The sequence below is a fragment of the Nelusetta ayraudi genome, unplaced genomic scaffold (assembly GCF_046127955.1).
Source record: "Nelusetta ayraudi isolate G7.1 ecotype Tasmania unplaced genomic scaffold, CSIRO-AGI_Nayr_v1 ptg000155l, whole genome shotgun sequence".
Taxonomy (NCBI): domain Eukaryota; kingdom Metazoa; phylum Chordata; class Actinopteri; order Tetraodontiformes; family Monacanthidae; genus Nelusetta; species Nelusetta ayraudi.
In genome coordinates, this window is record NW_027466205.1 from 595,815 (window position 1) to 617,603 (window position 21,789).

Sequence of the window (21,789 nt, forward strand, 5' to 3'; positions counted from 1 at the left end):
GAGAATTTTTCAAAAATGCTACTCAGCATAAAAACAATAAAGGCCCTTTGCCTTTTTTTTTCTCCCCCTTGTGGCAGAACTTGTTTTCATTTGTCCTTGAATTGCGATGAGGCTTCGGTCGAACATCAAAAACTCTTTCTGTGTGCGCAGCGTTTTGGCTGCTCAGCCAGTAGTTAGTTAGTTGGTTATAACAATAATCCACCCTTATGAAAAATGCATAGAGTTCTTGAGAGATTCAATATAGGACCTGCATGTTATAAACAAGATAGGATAGGATTTGCAACCCGGTCCCCCTGCTTCACAGTATATCTCCAACAATAGCCTGCTCACTGACTCCACTGTTCTGTAGACTGACACTGTCCTCTGCTGGTCAATATTAAGTTTTAAGTTCAGCTGTACTGACAAAAAAAATGCATAACATTTATTTCTGACTATAACAGACGGGTAAACGTATTTCATTCCAACTTTGTGAGCAACAGCGTACTTATTTGCAACGTTGTTAAGTTACACAATACCATAGATAGATGACTGGTGGTGTTGGTTGTCATTCATTTTAGTTATACCCACTCATCCCACCCATTCATCTTCAGCCTGTCACATTTTGAGTCAGAGACTGACTATTAGTGGCTAACGTGAGCGGATCACACGAGTTGGCAGCTGGCAGGGTTTCCCCACGATGCTGAAGGCGAGCCGGTGGCACCAGGAGGGGTTGCAGTCACGGCCTGCTGGCGTGTCACAGTCTGCTCTGCTCTGCTCTGCTCTGAAAAAGCGTGCGAAAATCTCATTTATTTATCGGTGTTTACAGTTCAACAGTTCCGCTGCTTCGCTGCTGCATGCCTGCTGGAAAATTGCAATCTATAAACCAATATACAGCACGGGGGCAGTGTGAGTTTTTTTGTTTTTGTTTTTTTTTTCCACATGGTCTGCTGCACACTGTTCAAGCACGCTCCCCGTCTCTCACCAGTAGGGGGAGATGGTGATCTGATTGGAATTACTCGCACTGTCATGGATTCTGTTTAGTGTGTGTGTGTGTGTGTGTGTGTGTGTGTTTTCACAAGGGACGATACCGCCTGTCTATTGCTGAGCTTTGTTACGTTGAGATGAAATGAGGTGAAGTGAAGGCAAACGGACTGATTTGAAAAAAACAAAACAACCAACAACAAAAAACAACACTTTTAAGTAAAAAGTGAAAACCCAAATGCTCCAAATCCAAAAGGGGAATAAAACATCAAACGATGAGGTTGCAACTAAATCAACTGAGCAAAGTGCTGAATAATATGACAAGCGATGAATGAGAGCTACATTGAAATAAACTTTTACCCTCCGACAGAAGATCAGACCCTCGTTTTAAGTGAGATGCTCACGTTGTCTCGTCTCTGTTGTGTGGATTTCAAACCACGTGCGTGCATTGACGAATAATAAACGCCGACGGCTCCGTCTCAAAGCCAAGTGCGCACAAAGAAACCAAGAAACCATAAGTCGGCAACGGACAGTGTGTCCGATACCGCCGGTGCCACCGACGGAGATCAACAAACATCAGAATTTGCTGACGGGTTTTGGCGAATCCCAAACGGCGTGGGATGTAAACACTGTCGGCGAGAAACCTCACTTTCGTTTCCCGTCTCGCCGGCCCCCTTCTTGAGCGATCGCCGCCACGATGCGGCTCCGCTCCGTCGAACCAGCCAAACGAAAAGTTTGCTTCCCCCGCCGAACGGAGATTCCGCGGCGAGAGCAAACAACGCGGCGAGTCGCCGATAATGTCTCCTGCGAACAACGCCGGGGTCGGCGTCTCGGCCGCGAAAGATGAAGCGAAACGTCTCGCCACATTAGGCGCGGATACGGGCCTCCCTCTCGAGAGGGACGCTGCTCTTTGTTGGCCTGTCACCAGTGAGGAGGTGTGGACAAAAAAAAAAAAATTGCTGTTCCGGCAGAGGAGATCCCCCCCCATTAATCAGTCAACACATTACTGAGTGTCACTGCGAGCTCGCACATCATTGTTTTCATTAGGCAAGTACCAGCACCACACAACGTGTCCTCTATAAGGTTATTACACACTGTAGAATTACTTTGGGAATTTTTCAAATTTTCCACAGATTTGAACAGGATTCTAGCATATCATGACACAGTTAGCATAGTTTTCTGCAACATGTGTGTGTTTCAGTGCAATACAAGCATAAATTTAACAAAATTGTCATATACCGCACGCTGCGTTCAGACTGCAGGCGAATCTGATTCAAATCAGATTCCTTCATAAATCCGATTTCTAGGGCTTGGATTTTGGCTGGCAGTCTGAGCGCGACTGGACATACACAACTGCTATTGGTGTCGTAGTATCGGCATGTATGTTGTGAGTACGAGTACAGCGTGAGAGACGCCCATCGTTGTAGTTTTGCTTCTTCCATTGCATTGTAGGCGAATGCCAGTGACCATAGCTCATAGGAGGCCTTTATGTACTTTGTCATGAAGAAGTTCGCTTTAACAAAAAGCACTTCTTGGCACTAGCATGCAAGGCGAAGACAAAGACGTGAGGGTTTGCCTGACAGCAAAGAGGTCAGGGGTCAGATCCCCAAGCCTGGGACTTTTACGTATGGAGATTACATGCTCTCCATGAGCATGAGGCAAATTTGGAAGTCTAAATAGGAGTGAGTGCGAGCCCAAATGGTTGTTGGTCTCATCCCACCTTTGCTCAAAGGCAGAACTTGGGCTCCCACACCCACCGTGACCCCCCCGAGTTTAGATGAAGCGCGAAAATACAATGAAGTAAAAACAAACCTCTGACAGATTCTCCGACTCAAATCAATGTGTTCCGGAGGTGGTGCGTACAGCTTCCTGGCACTCTGGATTTGAACGTCAAAACATCAAAACGTCACTCACATTCCTCCCGGTGTCAAGTTGCTTTCCAAACGCAGTTGCCTGACAACGCAATCCAGCTCTTTGTCGCAAACTAGCATTCAATGTTAATCGCGGACGATGTAGCCCAGCCGTTGCCTGCAGTGTCGCGTGTCTCTGTTGTCCCTGAACGTCTCGCGGCTTGTCGTTGCCGGCATTGTTGTTTATTTGTCTCTTGCACAATGCCCTCTATTGTATGGGATAGATAAGGGAACATTTTACTTTCAATTCCACCTCAACTTTCAGTCCTTGGAAACTGAGTTGAAGAAACATCTCGCTCACATTCGCTCCTCGGCATTAAGAGGCTGAAAACAGAAAAACTGTTTGTCAGCAGCTGCTGTGCGCACCCCAATGAAGAGAGAACAGTAAAACTTTTTGGAGAACATTGTTTTTGATTAATTGCTATGCTTTGTTTTGCTTTTTATTAGGGTCTTGACCCCGGTTGCTCGCGACACTTTTAGCGGAATCAAGTGCCTCTCTGTTTTGCCGAAGTGGTGGCTGCTGATAGGTTCACAACAATACACTCAGGCTCTTTTCCTCCTTGAATCCCAGAGAGATCATTTAGATTTGGAACGGATTCTTCGGCGGTAATTAGTGACAAATGAACTGGACGTGATGAGACTTAATATTGTGACATTACAAAAACTCCTCGAAGCCTAAATAGAGTCAGAAGGTTTTGGAAGTACTGAGGATGGAATGTCTGGTTCCAACAAATATCTTTTTCTTTTACTCAAAGTGCCTCTATGTCGGTGGGAGACTGCATCCACTTTCCATCATTCTCCACGTGCCGGAGCTTTATTCCCATTGTGTCATTGTTAATCAATACAAATTTGTCGGCAATGGGGACTAGAAGAGAGGAAAAGGAGAGGATTCATCTTTCCATTTTGTTTAATTTACAGGTTTTTGGAGTCGCTCATCGTATTTGTGTCTCGTCGGCCGTGTTTAAAGCGTTGAAAATCTTGTTGTAAAACTTTCGCGGTTCAATTTCAGCAAAGGGGGTGGGGGGGGGAACAAAAAAAATAAATAAACAAAATGACACGATTCACAAAAATGTTGTCTGCTGCATTAGGACTGTTATTCAAGGACGAAGTCCCACAAACTTGGTGGGAGTTTGGGGAGAAGTTTGTCTTGTGTCACATTGGGTTCCTCTACCCGCCACCTTCCAGCACCCTGAAGTTGGCACATTGTAGGCACATTTTATAATTTGTCCATATAAATGTAGATGCTGTGCTGTCTGTCAAGGTGTCAGTGTCATGATGGAGGGGCTGATTGCTTGAGACTTTCACCTCCACTCTGCCTTTGGAAGCAGAGACAGGCAATCTTCCCTGGATCCTTGTATGTGTGCATGTGTGTGTATGTAAATGTGTATGTACAGGTACTACCCGAAAAATTTGAATATCAAGTAAAAGTTGTAAAACTTTGGCGATTTAACACAAAAGATGAAACCAACTAATTTTATTGAGCCATTACACGCAAATTGACACATCTCAAGCAGTTCCTTGTTGTAACTTTGCTGATTAAGATTTGACTTTATGTCATATTCCAATTTTCTGAGTTTTTGAATTTGAGTTTTTTTTTAAGCTGCAAGACCTGATCAGCAAAATCCAAAGCAATAAAAACTTGAAATATATTGATTTGCATATCATTCATTTATATCATTTGTCAAATTCACCTTTTAAGTTGAATTGCAGAAATACTACAAGCTACAATAGTCCAAAAGGGCTCAAAGGCTCATGAAGCCTTGTTTGGACATCACTACTTACGCATACCTGTAGCCGCCTTATATAGATTCCCAACTGATTGCAGCCACATGAGGATGATCATCACAGGTACATCCAATAGCTCCTATATATCAGTGGGTGGTAGCCTTGATAGTTCTTCTCATAGCAACCCTTTGAACACTATTTATTTATTTATTTATTTTTAATTATTATTATTTTTTTGTAATTATTCTTCCATGATCTTGTCCAGTGTTATTAGTTCCCCAACTTGCGACTCCTGTTCAGGTGTTGTTCAAGGGGAACGCAACAGTACATGTGTGTGATATGTATGAAATAATAAAATATTGAACAGTCAGAAATGACCTCAAGCCAAAAAGAGAGAAACGGAAAGGTCTCAGAAGAGCAACAACTAGAAAAGCCAGTGGTGCCGAATGTTCAGGCCCACGTCGAGGCGGCAGCTGAAAATGATGCAGTTTGTCGAGTGGGACGGAAAGAAAAAGAAAAAGAAAAGATAGCCCGGAGAAAAGCACTGCCCGCACATGGAGGCAGATGTAGAAACAAGTGAGGCACACGTGAAGGCAGAGAGGCAGCGCAAGACATCAGATAACGAGAAAAACAAGAGCACCTAAATGAATAACTTTGGAATTCCATTAAAGGAGAAACACAGTGACTGTGACGGGATAAGAGGCAGGACAAGGACACGGCATACGGAGGGGGGGGGGAAAGGGGGGAAGGGAGGAGGGGGAAAGGGAGGGGGGGAAAAAATAGACGAATTGCAGATAAAAATCGATAATTGCGCCCAGGGGAGATTAAAGTGGGGGAGCAGAAACAAGCTGAGAAACAATGGCAGAGAAGAAACGTGTGAATTAAAAAAAAAAAAGCATGTGGAGCGTGCACAATGGGTGTGTGGAAAATACAAGTGTTGATTTTGCACTCTTCATAAGGTGCACCCCTCTGGATCCAGCTTTTTCTTTTTTTTTTTTTTGCAAGACTGGAAAATTTATCAGATTAAATTTCGGATTTGAAATTGTTTTCGTTTTTTTTCTTTCGCCTTTTTTTGTTTTTCGGTGTTTCGCAAAGAGAGAAATGTGCTACTTCTGCATCAGTTGGATTAGTTGTATGAGTTGTGTTTTCTTTCCTTTCTCATCCATGTTGCCTGAATGCTGTTCTCCCAGATTCCCAAGTTTCACGAAACACGCACAAAAAGAAAATCCATATTCCTTTTAGGTCTTCAAATTGCCCTGCTGTTGAATTCATGACGAATTTCGGGAAGACTTTGGCTTGGCGTAAAAGAAAAAAAAAGAAAAAATCAGACCACAAAACCGCGGAAAACTATCCTCCACACTAAATATTCATAAGGCTGTTTTTTTTTTTTTTTTTTTTTTTTTTTAAGAATTTCTCTGGATTTCATCAGATCTCCCCCTGAATTGTAAACACGCTGCGAGTGTAAAAATCCATAAATCTTGCTCAACCTATGCTAGCAGGGGGATGGGCTACAAATAGCTGTAAAATGAACTGATTGTCATTTGTTTATTTATTTATTTTTGCTTCCCCTCCTGTTTTTATCTACATTTCAAGCTGACGTGCGTCGGCTCCAATCCCACCCAGGCACCCGGAGAATGGGGCTCGACGTTTCATACCCTCTCTCCATTAAAGAGTCATCGGGTCATCGGGTCCAGAGTTGCCGCCGCGCCGCGGTCGGCTCGGCCGCTCGCCGAGATCGACCATGAAGCTCTTCTAAAAATAGCCGTTGGGGCTCTTTCATGCCCAAGGGAACACTGCCGCTCCGTGCAATGGTACAGAAAATGTTCACGCATTACGGCTCATCCCCCGGGTCATTCAACAGGCTCCCAGCTCGGAGGCGAGGCACACGCCTTGATTCGCCCTGAGAAGATTTAAAGACAAAAAAAAAGCACTGGTGTCTGTGCAGAATGGGAGCTGGTCAGACTTGTATTTCCTGGACCGTTCATAACGTCAACAGCACTTCTTTTCTGTGCAAAAGATACAATTCAGTGCGAGTCCACCCCCCCACCCCTAAATCAGACATTAAAGTGATAGTTTGTCGATCGTTTGGTGTATAGCTCATGCTAGTAAAATAGGAATTTTAGCCAAAAAACGTAAAATGTAAATAAGAAAGTCCTTTCTCGTGGACACTTGATGATACCAGACAAGCACATGTTGTTGTTCTACTCTTGATTCCATGGATTTCCCCCCCCCCCCCAACCATGTGCAGCAGTTTCATAAATTAGAAAATGTCACCGAATCCCCTCTCCTCAAAGCGATGACAGACGGATCGTTTCTCTTTTCTCCTCCTCCCACTGAACTACCCCTTTAAATTCTTGTCTGCGCGGTGAACGTTCTACCTCACCGCACTTATCATTCTTGTCACAAATCCGTTTGAGGATTTTTCCCTTTGGTTTTTTTTTTTTTTCTCCTTTGTTTTGAAAGAAGTCAGGAGGGGTTCATAACGAATTTAAGCGTCATCCATTCTTGAAAAAACGCTAAACGACTTAAGTTTCAAAAGGAATTTGAAGGGCTTGTGTTTTTGTGTGGTTTTTTTTCCCCCTCTCGGCACGAATATGAAACGTTTCGATCATTCAGACTTCACACGCTTTGATGCCTCATCAGACTGACTCTCTCCCTCGACGGTGAAAGGCAGTCTGACAGTTAAGGTGACCCTCAGGGAACTGCCGTTCTCCCGCTGATGACGTCGGATTAAAAGCCTAGCGCGTATAGGTGGAGGGGGTGACCTAGCCCGGGGCTAAATGATCCACCTGCGTCCCAAAAGCCATTGTTAACCAGCGCTGGGATGCTACCTGTGCACTGAACCGGCCGCATCAGGTGAATTTTCAAAACGCCGCCACGAGGCATAAGCTCGTCGGCGAGCGGCGGTGGGACCTGCGGCTCGACTTTCCTCCCACGAGTTGCCGCTTTAATGCTAGCGGCAACGCGGCTAACGAGATCGCAAATGAAGGGGGGGAACAAAAAAAGCCTCATCCCCTCCCTGCCCTCCCTCCTCCATCGCGCCGTGCCACTTCAACTCCGTTCCCCCTTCAATGTTTTATCACAAACCGTAGCGGGGCCGCTGCTCTCTCGTCGGAGCGACCGCGGGAAATATCGGTGCGCCGCCTTCTTCCTCGCGCTCTGTGGGGATTGTCTGAAGTATGAAAGCGGGAGGCAGAGACAAAGAGCCGCCCTCGAGGAGGAGCTGGGCCTGCCTCGGAAAACAATGGAGGAGTATGAGGAGGAGGAGGAGGAGGTTCTGTCTTACATGGACCGCTGCTTGGTGGCTGGGTATTGCCATAGATGGTGCCTTTTCCCAGATGGCGTGAGGCTCACTCCTGATGCCTCTGGTTGGATCTGCATGTCCCACGGTGTTGATGTTCACTTTAAAAAAAAAAACGACCTGATACTCTGCCAACAGCACTGGTCGCGTCCATCCATCTTGTATACCTGCATCCTCCCTCAAAGTTGCGGGGGGATCTGTTGGATCCTAACCCAGCGGTCATGGGGCGAAGGCAGGGTTGACTTCCTGGACAAGTGGCCGGTTCATTGCAGGGCCACATGGAGACAAACAACAATTCACACTCACAAAAATGCCTCCAGTCAATTGTGAGTTCACAATTTGCCTCACATGCATGTTTTTTTTTTTTTTTTGACTGTGGGCGGAAGCTGGAGAACCCGGACAGAACCCACAAACTTCTTGCTGTGAGGCGACGGTGCTGACCACTGCACCACCGTGGTCACTCTGGGGTCACTCACGTGGACTGCTGGAGGCGATCCCCAGTTGCCTTACGGGTGGGTCAAACACCAGAACCACGGAGGACTAGATGGCGGCCCATTCATTTCGATGAAGTTGCTCACTCACGTTTTTTGACGTCCGCATTCATGGACCCACAGAGCAATGCGCAGTAGTGTCCCTTCCCATCGAGCCTCTGTAGCTCACTTCATCTATTTGGCCAATCAGAACGATCCTGGAGAATGTCACTTACAGACACGTCAGAACAATTTGGTGCTGCAAAACTAGGGAAAATTGCGGTGGGTGGAGGCAAAATATTGTCTTTGACTTATCATTCCCGAATTATTTTCAACATCCTTCGGCAGCCCCTGCACACGTACTTGCCTGCGAAGGCAGCATCCTTGTTTTTGTTTTTTTCCTCCTGGTTCTTGAGCTTGTAATTCATGTCACCAAGGGGAATGGCATGATGAAATTTGAGTTTGCAGCCTTACCTGACATGCATAAAAACATAAGCCTCCCCCTTCGCCCGAACCCGCCCCCCCCCCCCCCCCCCCCCCCCACACCCCGCATATGTTCCCGTCCCTTCCCCAGCCTTGGCTGCTGAAGCATGATAAGAGGAGCGTAAACCGGGAGAGTAATGATTTTCCTCCATCTCAGATGTTCCTTGTCTTTTATGGTCGACTTTAAAAATGTCACTGCAGCCCGGGAATCCATCAGTCATTTCAATGCGCCGCGTATAGATTATCTTATGGGGAGAAGGTGACGCTCCCTCGTCGAGTTTCATAAGGGTGGGGGGGAGAGAGCGGGGGCGTGGAGCCGAACTCCACCGAGGGAAGCAGGTGGCACGTTCAGATAACGTGAACGTTGCCTGTATTGACTCTTCGATCTCCCCCGACCACCACCACCTCCTTTTAACCCTGTTTTGACACCTCCTTTTGCCCCTTGTGGCTGTCCGTCTCCGGCAGCGCGCCGTGATCTTTGCTGCGACCGGGTGAACGTTCTTCCCAATTGCCGCGCTCCCCGCCAGCGCTCGTTGCAGGCTTACAAAACTGAATAAACAGGGGGTTACAGAGAGGACGGAGAGGCTTGACAGGGGCCGAGATAATGCCGCGCCGATTCCTGTGGTGTTTTTTTTTTTTTTTAGCTCTGTGTTGTGCGGATTTGGTTAAAGCGGTGGCGTGTGTTCGTGCCTCTTCGCTCGGCCCTCTAACGTGTGTGGGTTTTTGTATCTGCACCCTCTGCCTGCAGGTGCAACTCACGCCGCACTGCAGGAATGTTAATGTGAAACTTCGGCGCGAAACATCAAGCAGTCACGCTGCATTTCAGGGCGGCACAGGAATCCTTCTCCGAGATCGTCGGCATAGAGCGATACGTCAATTTAGCGGGCTGAGCTGGAAAATGGATATAGACTCCGTGATCAAACGCTTATTTTTTTTTTAAAATGGTAGATCAGGTGATCAAAAGTCGAATGCTAACAAGTTGACTGGTACGTTTTGTCACTTTATTGTGGTTGAGTGGACACAATATATATATATATATTTTTTTTTTATGTCTACAATACAAAATATTAATTGACTTTAATGTACATGTAAATGTCATGACTGTGAGATTCAAAGTGGCAGTTCTAAGGTTTCGATTGCGAATCCTGGGAGGAATACATTTCTTTCCGAATATCCTCTCGACTGGTCACGAAAATGTGACGTCCAAAAAGGGATTTTTGCACACAAACCCTCCCCCCCCCCCCCGCTGACCGTTATTGATTCTGCCAAGGTTAAATCTGGAGCATTTGTGCAATAGTCTGCAATAGGAGGGGAAACTTGGGGAAAAAACACCAGTTGCTCAGACATTTTACCTGGAGCTAATAAAGGTGGCGCACTTCAGTTTTGCAGACGCACTTGCAAGACCCAATTAGCTGGTTTAGCCGAGGCTTGATTCGTCGAAGCGGCGGCAGCGGCGTGCCCGCCATGCTGATCATTGGCACGCTGCTCGGATGGTGTCAAGTCAAAGAGCGGATTCCTATCAGGTAGCGGTTCAGATTGCTTGAAAACAAGCGGGTACACGGGCAATACGCCACAGCGGCCGATATTTTGTGGGAGTGGCTGTTACGCCAACTCTTGGCCCACACAAGGGTTTACTCAACAAAAGATGGTCAGTTGAGACGGGATGGCAGGAAAGGACAATAACATTAGAGCATCTGCCGTGCAGTGGCAGTATGATGTTATTGATATTGATTTGTGGAACTATTTCAGTCATGATTAAAAATCCCTACGGGGTCCCCGTGCACTTCCATGGACACTCAAACGTATAGAAACGCAGAGTGAAAGCATTGCACCGGAGTTCAACTGTAGCCTGCAGGCAATATGGACATGTTTCTCTGTGCTGCTATATTCCAGCCAAGCTATTGTCGTCGACTCATGGCGGCAGTCACCCCTTTTGGATAGTGGCGCACTGCAGATACTTGCGACACAATGATGTAAGTTTGTTGTTGGTGCAACTGGTAAGCATATGGTTACAAACCAGGTCTGAGGTTTGAGCATTGGTTCAGTCATTATGAAATCCCAAATGAAAATAAACGTACTAAGCTAGCTAAGCTAGCTAGTTGCAGTAGGGAGACAACACAGGGAAATTGCACACTTACACTTTACAAACTGCATTATATTGTGCACAAATGTACTGTACGTTCACTCCATGCATGTATGTATATATGCTGACGTATATATGTCTGCATATATTTGTGCATGTATGCATGCATATGTAATCTATGTATCTGAGGGGTTGAGAAAGATGTGGGACTTCAAACAGACACAAAAACAAAACTCAGACTTAAAAATAACCGGAACAAAACACATTTCAAAAGGCCGACGGGGAACCCTGACAACAGAATCATGACGGCGGTCAAGCCGGTTGTCACGCTCGAGCTATTCATTTTCACTAATTGCTGCGCCTCTGCTGCCTGGGCTTCGCGCGGCTGGTTTGTGCAGGTTTCGGAAAACTGTTTGAGGGGCACAAAGTTCGCAGCCAGCGTGAGATCAGCCTACAGCTGATCAAAAAAAAAAAGAAGAAGCTAGTGAAAGAAGCCTCCACGCGGGAGTCAGAAACACAGCATCCGGCCGAGCACAATGAGCGACGCGCGCTGCGTTTTTTTTGAAGCCACGTCGGTGGCCACAAAACATGAGTCGGGCCTCTCCCGCGCCGTGCTGAGCCAAAGAACTGCACCTCGGTGTTTTCACGGTGCTTTTGTTGGAGGATTTTGCATCAAATGCGCCAACAATCAGAATGGAATGGGGCAAAACATGACATCACAACTTCATTTTCCCCTTTAGGGTGTTTGTTTTCCTTGGCCTCTTCTCCTTTGCAGTGGTTTCCTGCGGCGACAAACACAACTCTTAGCTAAATGACCGCCTGTTTCCCTGCCGAGCCTCGATATTTCAGATGAAATATGTAGACGCAGAATTACACGCCTCGGCGAATTCTGTCTCGGAGAATCTTTATGGAGAACAAAACAATTCACAGGCTACACAATAAATATTCTGCATATTTGCTTTACCGTGCACGGACGACAATGCCTGCATATCGAGCTCCTATTAAAACTGCCACTTGTGGGGACAGAGTTTTATTTTATTTTTTTTTGTTCACGGTTAGAGGTTTCCCCAGGCGCATCACAGTCTAATATACATTATGAGTCAATTCCAAAGTTCACGTTTGCATCGCGACCCGTATTTTCCTGAAACTGTGCCGCCCCACATCGCTGCCGTGCGCCCTCAGTGACTGCGATGCGGCACAATTAGCCCCCAGTGAAGTACAAGAACAAGTCTCTACGAGTCGGGATAAGCAGGTGAGCTAATGTTAGCCCTGCAAAACGAACCCCCCGACCTCAATCGGGAGTTTGTCTTTCTGCGTTTCTTCAGCTCGAATGCAAATTAGTCGTCGTCTTTCTGCCCTGTTTCAGATCTGATGCTGCAACGAAAAACACAGTTCTCTCTCTCTCTCTCTCTCTCTCTCTCTCTCTCTCTCTCTCTTTGTGACAGACATTTCTTTTGATTTTTTTTTTTTTATGAGCTGTAGCTGCATGATTAAAGTGTGACATTGGGGGGCGGATCAGATGTCACGCTCCTGATTTTTTTTTTTTTTTTTTTTTCCTCCATCCATGATGGAGCAGCATCGGTGGGTTTTTTTTCACGGTGGCCTTTGCGGATGGCCGACTGTGACGCTTTCCGCCGCTGCCGCCCCCCGAGCGCGATACGATCCAATACGGTGCCTTCTGAACGAAATTCTACGCCCTCCGCTCGTCGTTCTGTGTCGTTCAACACCCGTGGAAATGTTAACAGCACTGGGCCGTACGCTCAAATCCTTATCGCCAGGGGCTGGGAGATCTTTTTTTTTTTTTTTTTTTTTTGTCTCGGTGTTCTGGATCGGGGGAGATTCGCCGGGCTGCCCTGAATTCGAAAGGCTGCCATTTGTCAAGGATTGTGCACGAGAAGGCCGTTGACTCTTTGGCACTGAGCGTCAAGCGTTGAACTTGAGAGGTTTGATCACCGCATTGTACATTGGAGACCAATGGGATGAAATATCCCTATAGTTGGGATCAATGAGGTATTTTAAATTGAAGAAAAACAACGACATATAGAGCAGGGGTGGCACAACTTTATTTGCAATGGGCCACATGACAGAACTGCATGTGCACTGCAAGTTTTGTTGACGGGGGGGGGGGGCTGGTTGGAAATTGCGCCAATGTTCCAGCAGTTTTTCGTTGACCAGGGGAGCGGGGGGGAAGCACGCTATTGCTGTCGCGCTACGCTAACGTGTCGGCAACGTGCCGCCAAAGGGGTTTATGACTGCCGGACAGAGACACGCAGCGGGCCGGATGTGGCCCGCGGGCCGTAGTTTGGCCATGCCTGATATAGAGACTTTAAATACTTACGGAACTGAATGAGATTTAGAAGAACGTTGATCGGTCAACACCCTGGGAATGCTGAAATTCAAGAAGCAAGGTGGTTATTTTCTTTAACTTCTGGGGAGTTCACTGACAGGCCACAGAGCACATTTTTACAGTGAGTTCTGTTTTTTTCTTTTTTTTGCTGTCATGACTTTTGACATTGAGGGTTTTCAGCGATAAAAATGTAAATCCCGCTGGAGATCAAAGGAAACGCTGCTCGCTATAGAAACATCTGGGACCATGTTTTAAGTCCCCTGGGAGTTCTCTTGCAGCGGCACAGGTAGCAGCGTGACTGAAGAAAGCATACAAAAAAAAAAAAAAAACTCTGCATTGTGCTCATGGTAGCGGTGGATTCCTCAGTCTTATTTTGCCCACAAGAGATTTTACTTCTTCCTGTCTTCTGACCTGATTCTCCAACAGTATTGTGAAAGTTAAGTTTTGGTTTTCAACATTTTCTTTTGTTCATTACATATTTTCTTTTCTTGCTTAATTTTAAAAAAAGAAACGGAAAGAATAAAGTTTTATACCATGATTATAAAATACATACAGATCATACTCGCTGGTGTCGGGAACAATTACCTGGAGCTACAAATTCGCCTTTGCTGGCGGTGTGACGGAGAAGATGTCGGGTTCAGACGAAGAGTGAAAGAATGTACTTTGGAAACTGGGACAGTGGGAAGTTGCTGGAGTTGGGGGGGGGGGCGGAATTAAGTGAAAACTGTGCAGAATATAAAATGTGATTTTTCAACCCAGTTATTGTCACAGTTTTACGCACGGTGCATTTTTAAAAAGGGACCAAAAAAAGTTCATTTCGTTATTTGTAATAACAACACGTTGAATGGCAAAACATATGAGATTGAGTCCTGTGCAGCCTGTGTCGTCTTCATTGAACGGCAGCGGACGGGATTGTGGACAGGAAGAGAGAAAAGAGGAGGCGCCTGCCTGCATTTACTTGCAATCATGCAGATGAAATATTGCCATTTCCCTCCTTTACGAGTCACTGATAGGCCTGTAATGTGCTTGCGCGACCGGCATTCTGTTTTCGTATCGAAACGATAAAGAGCTGGTGTGAGTCAATCACAAAGCGGGGGGGGCAGTGAGGAAGGACCTTGTGGCAGGTCATAATGAACTTTGACTTTATATATCTGCACGCGTTTTGACTATTATCATTCCAAATGCAGCGCGCGCAGTTTGTCACTTTTTGGAGATTTGGAAATTGTGGCCAGCTGTTATCCGAGCGCTGCGAGCCCCCGGCTGTCCCCCGGCCAAATGATTGTCGTAAATCCTGTTAAACGTGGGGGGGGGGGTGGGGGTGCACTCCTGCGCGGATTGGCGGCAGACTGGCGTGAACCTTTCTCCGTGCGCCAACTTATGAGTGGCGGCGTGAACTGTATTGACAGGGAGCCCTGGCAAGAGTTTAATTATGCCCCCCGAATGCTAAATATCCCTGATGACAAAAAATAAATGGGTGCTCTGAATCACTTTAAATGCAAATGTGGGTGGATGGAGAGCAAGTGGGGAGGAGTGCGCACGTTGGGGCGGGGGGTGGGGGTGGGGGGGGGAGCTCTTTCATTCTTAATTGGATGAGTGCGGCCTCGCAATATAACACCTCTAATTGACAAAGAAAATAAAACAGTTTGGGCTTGAAGAAAATCAAAGAGCAGACCTTTCAAACAACAACTAAGTCTGAATCCTCTCCAAGGTCATGCTGGGTTGATTGGCAGCTCTACATTGTAGCATGAATATTCGAAGGTACTGGGGAAGAAATGGATGGATGGATGGATGGATGGATGGATGGAAGGATGCTTTGAATTGGCCAAAGATTTCCCGAAAGAATGTATTTAGCTGCGTTTCTATAAATGTTAACAATAAATTAGGGGTGTCAGTGTTACCGCATTAATCGCGATTAATTAAAGTCCCTTTTACTACCCCTAGTCGGCCCCTCTGGCTGATTTCTGGTAAGAAATGCTTTATATTGTGGGGTTAAAACTGCCTTGAAATGCAAAATAACAGAATTTTACACATGCACTCCAAACCCGATTAATCGCAGAATCTTTATAGTTAACTGCGATTAAAAAAAAAAAAAATGTATCGTTTGACAGCCCTACAATAAGTGACGACTTATCAGTGCATAATACAAGGAATGTTGGGGATTTGAAAGAGTTACATTTTCAATAAAAGGAGACCAAACCTTATCAAAGTTATGCTGTGACCTACTTCCTGTGTTTATTATTTTTTTTCTGAAGTGAGGATAACACTTCCTTCACTCATCACTCGTTGCGAAAGTGGTTTGGAGTTTTGAGGTCATGCAAAAGAATGGGAGACAACTGTTACATGTTTTTCATTATAAAGTCACAAGATTAAAATAGTTTCCAACCTTGGAAATTTCTCTCCATTTTCCCTCCCGCATTACCACCACATGCGCTTCTAAGGTGTTAAAAAAAAAAAGCACTGCTGGTGTTGACAGGGGAATTATGCTTTGGTCACTGCCGAGACTCCCATTCTATTGGTAAGGCATTGGGACTTGCTTAGGAGTCGAGCACAATGCCGTCTTATTTCAGCCCTAAACTGCCGTGAACATTTTGCATTTTCAATAATTGTGCTCTAATTAGACAGATCAGTCCTCAAAACGATGTCAAAAGAAGCTGCATCCAAGCTCATGCGGTCTGGGTTAAATCCTCCTGGGCGCCAAGAGAAATTTTAATTAGCGTATCTGTAATAATTATTGAGATATTCGGCTTAATTCCCTCCTGTGCGGCTTAATAGTTTTTTTTTTTTTTTTTTTTCATCCAACCTCAACAGAGGAATTAATTCCAGCTCCGCTTTTCATGTTGTTGTCGGGCCCTCGAAGGTGGTACCGTCCACTGAGACGGACAAAATTCCATTTCATTGTCCACGTGATTTGAATGTCAATCACGGGGCGGCAATTTCAGTCGGAGCCGCCCTGTCTGCCGGAGTGAAGACGTGGGTGACATTTAAGTCTTTTTCTAATTTAGCTGCTTGGATAACATCGCCAGATATACACTGCGGGGAACATTAAGGTGAAGATATAAGTGCTTCAGGGGAGCCGGACCTGATAATGAAACTCACCATGAGTGGCAGCGACTATGCAGTGCAAACAGTCAAAAAGTGTTGGGGGGGCGGGGGGGGAGTCCTCCGCGTTTTCAGACGCCTGAAGGCGTCGGATTTTCGAAAAAATAAGAAAAACTGAGCGTACAGGCCTTTATTTTTCATTATACGCCGCAGAAAAGCTTCTTTATTAAAAAAGAGAAAAAATAATCACCCGGCGTTTGTTGAAGTATTAAAGCGAAGGACGGAACGTAACCTCAGCCTGTGTATTGACCATTTCATGGTCAACATTCTCTCATCTGGCAAAAGACCCACAGTGCCTACATGGCATTTTCCCTCACGAGTCTTTGCACTGGAATCCAAAAGTACTGCACTTTCACTTACTCCATAAACGTAATCGAGTACTGATTACTCCTTAAAAAGTAATCGAATTACTTCTTTAACCGCTTTGTTTCATAAGTAATGAATCACTAATTACTTCACTTTAAGAAAGATAAAGCAACAGTTGCGAACGTCTTGTTCCCTGCACATGAGGTACAACGAAACACAATATTCTTTGATTGAAACGAGATGAACTCAAAACAATGTTTTTGCAACATCATTGTTTTCGGTCGTTTTTTTTTTTTTTTGTTGACATTTTGCGGATAATAAGCTAAGTTGTCATATGAACAACCGCAATTTCCACCTTGCGTTTGTAGTCATAATCAAACTGCATTGAATCAATGGCACACACACACACACACGCGCGCGCGCGCATACACACACTGAGGGGAGGGTTCCTCTCTGTGACCACAGCCAGTGACAGTGACACTGAAGGCTTTACGCGTCCGTAAATCCAGAGGAAATGCGGGGGAAAACGCGGCGGCGGCGGCGGCAGCGGCAGCGGCGGCGGCGGCGGACAAATCCGATGAGGACGTCTCCATACGAGGCATATTGATGCGCTGCCGTTAATCTCTGGTAGCTTGCCATGGGAGTGGGTGGGGAGGGGGGAGGGGTGTTGGAGGAAAAAAAAATGAGAAATTACTACTCGGCTCTGAAAACCCCTGCACACCTGTGGAAATAAATCCACGTGTTAGCGATGACAGCGGCAAATTCTTTGTTATGGGATTGTGGGGAAATAATGCGACGCGAGTTCTGCATCTGAGAGGGAATTGAGCCGTTAAGCGGCGCCTTCTTTTTTTGTGGGAAAAAAAAAAAAAAAATCCCCCTCATGATGGGCCCTGAAACGATTCAAATGGCTTTGCTTTTACATCTCAAGATTAACACGGCGTCCCGTACGCTGTTTGGTCTCCGTTTCTGGGGGTTTTCACAGTGGCAGGTTTAATACTACTTCGCCGAGAGACGCAGTTCGGACAGGTGGAAACAAAACCCCAAAACGTCACACGAGCTTTTGTCGTGAGCGGGCGCGGAGCTGCCGGTGATTTGTGCCCCCACGTCGCTTCCGTTAATTAACTTCCCTCCTCCGGCTGCGGCCTGACGCCGATCCTTATCACCTGCCGTATATCTCGCGGTGGCAGGCGGCGACTGTTGTTTATCGCGTCGACGTGAGATCACAGCTCATAGCTAACGAAGCGGCGGCGGCGGCGGCTACACGACTTGCAGAATTAGCCTCTGTGCGTGCGCGCGCGATGATCAGATTAGCGCGCCGCCTCCCTCCCCCGCCGAGAAACGCACAAAGGGACGAGATCGGACAGGTGATGAAAGAAAGGCGTGAAACCTGGGATCGCCCCTGAGAAATTAATCACAATAGAGTATTTTTTTTTTTTTTTTTAAAGACAAACCCTGAGCTGTGTAATGGGGAGGTGTGCCGCTGGTGGACGAACCCTTTCAGTTTGATTCCCCGACACAACACAGACTTCCTCGCTGCCGTAAGGGCCTCATTTCACACCCAGGAGTGCTTCCCTTCCTTCCTCCGTCTAAAAAAATAATCATACTTATGTGAGTTTGGATGTGGCCATTTCGAATAGCCCCCCTATTCGTGGCTATTGCGTTGCTTTATTGCTTTACCACGACGTCTTGAAACTTGTAGACTCTCAGTGGAACATTTGATCTGCCAATGCCAGTCTGCTTCAGAACTGTGCCCCGACTCTTCAGACCAACCCCTGGATTTGCTGTTTCTTTCAGCTGAAATTGTCATGTATATACGCAACGAAACGAAAGTATTCAATCTAATCATCTGTATTGTACAGAAGAGGATTAAGGGCCACAAGAAGAGAAAGAAATGAAGATAGAATTTATTTTTCAAGTTTCCAATTCGCGAATAAAGTTGAAATTTCGAGGATAAAGTTGATGTACAAAAAGATGAAATTTTGCGAATTAAATTCAAATTTTGCAATTAACGTCAACGTGACGTAAGTCAAAATGTCGAAAGGCTCTGTGCGTAAATCGAGTGGAGTATTCCCGTTTTCCTGATGACTTTGTCGTAGCCGCCCTTGCGCCAGAGCGCATTTTTAACGTCGACCTTTTTCACGAAATTTCGACTTTATTCACGAAATTTCAATGTAAAACTCGAAATGAAAACTGAAATAAAACTCTCCTTCCTGTAATATTTTTTTCTGCCCTTGTGGACCAGTATTGCTCCCATTATATGTAAAAAAAAATAAATAAATAAAATAAAATAAAAAGTTTAACGCTGCCCTAAGCTGCCAGAGAATGAAGAGGGAAGAGAAAAACGGTCGTGCAACTGACCTCAAAGACGCTCTGCTAGACGCTCTTCGACAGCCGAAGGTTCACTCCAGTTTGAGCGAACCTTTGGGACCGGGAGTTCCTTTCATCATCAGATTGTGCACTCGTACAGCCGCGCTAAATAAACAATACTCCTGCCGCGCTTGTATCACCGAGTGATGTGTGAACGTCGGAAAAACAGAGGCTTTGTCTCTCAAAGGAGCCTGTGATTTTGGCGCAATTACGACGTAGATCATCAAAGTCCACCAGTGTTTAAATCAAAACTGTCACGCAAACTTGAGACCTTTGCTTGCTCATGACAAGACTGTTTTTGTTCGTTCAATGCATTTTGCATTCTTTCTACCCCCTGATTTTTCTGCCTGTGGAAAAAAACTTGTTGATCGCGCTTGGACGTGTTTATTTTGTTCGCAGACTCTTTTAAACGTCCTACCCCCTCCCACCCCCCCACCCCCAAGAGAAGACAAAATATAAAATCTTAAACAGCAGCAGTTGGTTATTTTCATTTGTCATTTTTCGACTTGTGCGCGCCGTCTTCGCGCAACGTCTCCCCAGCCCCGCCGCCTGCGCCTGCGGAGAATATTTTTCATCATCCAGACAAATTCGGCTCTTAAGGTTTGTCAGATGTACCCGCAAAACAGGGGCACAGTTCGGACTCGACACAAAAGCCTGGTGGTGATTTATATGGAAATCAGAACAAGGCCCGGGCTCTGCCTCGCGGAAGGAAAATGGAACCTTGGGATTCATCTGAGGTTTCATTTCTTTTTGGCTTTCGGGGGGGAATGGGGGGGGGGGGGTTGAGGCCTCATCAAACGGACAGCGTGCCTCTTCTGCAGTGGAGCGACGATAACGATGAGGAGCCAAAACAAGGCGCCCGCGTCGGTAAAGACCGCTACCCTTAAAGGAGACGTCACGCTGGCTAATTCACTTTTTCCCCCCCTCCCCCTTTCCTTTGAACCTTTTCAAAGGCTGCGCACTTCAGACATACCTATCTCTCTTTCTTTTTTATTTCATCCGCTAATTGATCTTTTTTAAACGGCTCTTGGCATCAGCGTGTGCCTGGAAGATTAATGACACTCGGCCAAAGTTTGGCGAGTTCAAAACAGGCTCTCGTTTTAATCTTCCGAGTATAATAGGGAGTCGAGCGCATCATCTGCCGCAACCTTGTGGCTGCGGCTCAAGGTCCGGCGCGCACTTTGATGTGTCCTTTGAGACGCTGAGTGCCGTTCCCAGCCGACTTAACTCATTAGATCATTACAGGGTTCTGATAAACGCCCTCTGTGGGAATATTTACATGGCCGGTGGATGAATGGACGGATGAAAGGGCGTCGCAGCTGCAGCTTTGTAAAACCTAAAAGGCTAAAAGTGTTGACATGTCGAACTTTTTCGGAAACAATCGGATTCGTCGGCTTCCTGCACTTCGCGGGGTTCCCTCTGTGACATGAACTATGGAAGGGAAACAAAGTTGAAGAAGTATTGTTTGAATGAGAACCATAATCATTTCAATACGTGGCTGTCATGGCATGCAGTGTGTTGGCTAGAATGCTAATAAGTATTGTCTTCAAGTTTTTGGGTGTGTGTTTTTTTTTCTGCCTGGATGCTTTAAGGGTCGATGATATTTGACAGACAATTGTTTTTGTCTGCCTGTTGATGTGTGTGCACGTTTAATGACTGTGTACTTATGTTTTGATTGATTGAACAAATACATAGTGCTACTCTAATCCTTGTTTTGCGAAACCCCAAACCTCGACTGTGTTCTAAACCAAGGATGCGGAACCTTCGCCATATCACAATCATGTCTGGTCAGAAATCTGGGCAATTACCTCTGATTGCAACAATGCCAGACAGCCTTCAGCAACCGCAACGACAACAGACTACGAGAATAGACAAAAAAAAAACAAACAAACCCTCAAGCGAGAAGGCTTCTGTATTAACTCTGTGGATAAATGACAGAGCTGGGGGAGTTTAAGTCATCTTCTAGTTGACTGTTTTTTGTGTTTTATGTGTTTCAAGTGTGAGACAATTCCCCACTTTCAAGCGTATTAATAGCTGCGGGTGTCGACGGCTGGTGGGGCGTCGAGCGGTGACTATTAGGGCTGTTTGGCTTTGCACTTTTTCAGTGACAGATAATGTTCACGCTTCATCATGCAACTTGTCAAGGCATGTCATTTGAAGGCCCGCAGCTCGTCTGACATGATAATTATCTACTCTCGTGGCTGACAATGTTGCGAGGTCATTACTCCCCTGATGGGTAATTATCTGGCATTTCATATGCCCGTGAAATCTACCCAACAGAGGGAGAGGGAGAGAGAGAGAGACCAGGGAAAATGGAGAGAGGTTTTAGCGATGAGTCAAAAAAAATTAAAAATTGTTATTGACTCACGCTGCACAGTGGAGCACAAACTCTCCCAATGCTTGAATGACTGTGGGTATCCGCCCATGAAACATATATTGTGTTATGGCTTTGGAAAATTGAATTGAAGAATTTCATAATGGGATTAGAATTTGGCCTTTTTTTTTGCTAATGTGCTAGCGGAAGACACAAGAATTTTGCGTAAACGGGCAAATAAAATTGCACAGAGGAGAGTGTAGCCATGAAGCTAGCAAATGAAACAAAACGAAATGAACGTGTGATGCTGATAAACTTCATTTATCCCTTTTCCAGGAAGTGTTTTCTTCCTTACAATACAAGAATAATAATGACAATGGTGCGTTTCAGAGCAGCCTTCCACGACTACAGCAACGGCCCAGTG